Below are 826 nucleotides of genomic sequence, written 5' to 3' on the forward strand. Positions count from 1 at the left end.
TGGAGAAGTTAGACTATCATCCGCTTTCCACTGGCATTATCACATTCTGGACAAACTCATCTGACATGCATGGCCACTGTCATTGTATGTAAACTCGTGATGGTCAGAGCCAGGGATCGAAAATGACTTTAAACAACCAACTGATCACTCCCCGAAGTAACTAGTGCTCCTTCAGCCACTATCTTTTTGTTCACGCTGAGCGGGATCTGAATAATCTCAAGACCCAGCGATCCTCCTTCTTTGGACCCCAACCTCCTCGATCTGAAGACTCGGCAATGTTCCTTCCTTGGACCAAACCCGCTTCTACAGCTTCGCTGTTTGCGAGGCCGCGGAGCCTTCGCGATCCGTCAAGGCCCTTATTCGCCCGAGTCTCCGCCTTTCAGAAGCGTGATTTGAAAGACGCTCTTGCTTTTCTCGGGGAAAATGCTACATACAAGAAGAGAAAAATGGTCACACCAAGGGCGAGTCTACTGCTAAGGGCCTCTCGCTATAGGGTATGAAAATGTACAGTGCATCTACGTAGTGCCGCCTACGAACGATGATCATTGAAAATAGGGTCATCAGACGGAAAGGGGGGGGGGGATGGGGTGGTGGTGGTCAGTTGTTCAATTACCTATGTAACAAAGCATACTAGAGTATTGCATTCTTATTATGGTATCATTGCGAGTTGATTCAGTAAAGAAGTGTTCAAGGAACTTCAGAGTATAAATATTTTGAAGCACATTCATGTACTTATGCTAAACTTGATTAGAGTATACTCTACTATTGGGACATTGAAGCAGGATAGGAAGATGACGTCACCGTCAAATTTTCGGAATTTACTTGT

The sequence above is a fragment of the Tigriopus californicus genome, chromosome 2, assembly GCF_007210705.1.
Source record: "Tigriopus californicus strain San Diego chromosome 2, Tcal_SD_v2.1, whole genome shotgun sequence".
Lineage (NCBI taxonomy): Eukaryota > Metazoa > Arthropoda > Copepoda > Harpacticoida > Harpacticidae > Tigriopus > Tigriopus californicus.